Source organism: Oncorhynchus mykiss, chromosome 17, assembly GCF_057628025.1.
Source record: "Oncorhynchus mykiss isolate SJ-2025 chromosome 17, ASM5762802v1, whole genome shotgun sequence".
NCBI classification, from domain to species: Eukaryota; Metazoa; Chordata; class Actinopteri; order Salmoniformes; family Salmonidae; genus Oncorhynchus; species Oncorhynchus mykiss.
The window spans coordinates 4135711-4137500 of NC_143038.1; the positions used below are offsets into that span (position 1 = coordinate 4135711).

The 1790-nt window shown below is 41.1% G+C and overlaps 1 long non-coding RNA gene across 1 annotated transcript in view; it reads right to left on the bottom strand.

Annotated features, from left to right (window-relative positions):
• Positions 1 to 347: 347 nt before the first annotated feature.
• LOC149975686 (uncharacterized) overlaps positions 348 to 1790 on the bottom strand; it is a 52645-nt gene continuing 51202 nt past the window's right edge. Inside the window, exon 3 of the long non-coding RNA XR_016487695.1 lies at positions 348 to 1790. This exon is cut by the window's right edge and continues 854 nt beyond it. This is a non-coding gene — a long non-coding RNA (uncharacterized LOC149975686).

The following is a 1790-nucleotide window of genomic DNA, read 5'->3' on the forward strand; positions in this document are numbered from 1 at the left end:
CCCGTTAAGACCAATGTTGCGTTTTTGCAACACTTACAAATCTACCTCTAGCTCTGGCTCAGAATGTTTGTTTCTCAATGTTCTATCCCTCTCCATAATCATTACACCTTAGAGAAGACGGGGAAACGTATTTCAAGTCATGTACTTGCATGGATGGCCTGCAACAGAGTACGCTTGTGTAGGGGACCAGTGTGGTGCCAGAGGAGTGGACCTCTTTCAAATCAAATCACATTGTATTTGTCACATGCAGCGAATACAACAGGTGCAGACCTTACCTTGAAATGTTTACTTACAAGGCCTTAACCAACAATGCAGTTTTAAGAAAACAGAGTTAAGACAATAGAAAGTAAAACATGAAAATGTATATATTTTTTTAATGAACACAATAAAATAACAATGATGAGGCTATACAGACTGCCGTTCAAAAGTTTGGGGTCACTTAGACAAGTCCTTCTTTTTGAAAGAAAAGCAACATTTTTTGTCCATTAAAATAACATCAAATTGATCAGAAATACAGTGTAGACATTGTTCATGTTGTAAATTACTATTGTAGCTGGAAACGGCAGATTTTTTTATGGAATATCTACATAGGTGTACAGAGGCCCATTACCAGCAACCATCACTCCTGTGTTCCAATGGCACGTTGTGTTAGCTAATCCAAGTTTATCATTTTAAAAGGCTAATTGATCATTAGAAAACCCTTTTTAAATTATCTTAGCACAGCTGAAAACTGTTGTCCTGATTAAAGAAGCAATACAACTGGCCTTCTTTACACGGAACCCAAACCGTCTGCGTGCGTGCGCCATCGTACATACATTTATTTTGTCCCCCCACACCAAACGCGATCACGACACGCAGGTTAAAATATCAAAACAAACTCTGAACCAATGACATTAATTTGGGGACAGGTCAAAAAGCATTAAACATGTATGGCAATTTAGCTAGTTAGCTTGCACTTGCTAGCTAATTTGTCCTATTTAGGTAGCTTGCTGTTGCTAGCTAATTTGTCCTGGGATATAAACATTGAGTTGTTATTTTACCTGAAATGCACAAGGTCCTCGACAATTAATTCACACATAAAACTGCCAACCGAATTGTTTCTAGTCATCTCTCCTCCCAGGCTTTTTCATCTTTGAACTTATATGGTGATCGGCATCTAAACTTTACCACGACAACCAGCAAAACAGTTTGTCTTTCAATCACCCACGTGGGTATAACCAATGAGGAGATGGCACGTGGGTACCTGCTTCTATAAACCAATGAGGAGATGGGAGAGGCAGGACTTTCAGCTCCATCTGCGTCAGAAATAGAGAGGAGTTCTATTTTAGCCCTTGGCGTCGCAGACGCTCGTCGGCGCGTGCGAGCAGTGTGGGTGCAATAAATGAATAACATGGATTTCTACATTTATTTTGCGACGCTCGCTCACGCGACGTGTCAGGTCTGGTCAGCATGTTAGACTAGTTGAATATCTGGAGCATCAGCATTTGTGGGTTCAATTACAGGCTCAAAATGGCCAGAAACAAAGAACCTTCTGAAACTTCTGAAATGAAGGCTATTAAATGCGAGAAATTGCCAAGAAACGGAAGATATCGTACAACGCTGTGTACTACTCCCTTCACAGAACAGCGCAAACTGTCTCAAACCGGAATAGAAAGAGGAGTGGGAGGCCCCGGTGCAAAACTGAGCAAGAGGACAAGTACTAGTGTACAAGTACAAGTGTCTAGTTTGAGAAACAGACGCCTCACAAGTCCTCAACTGGCAGCTTCATTAACTAGTACCCGCAAAACACC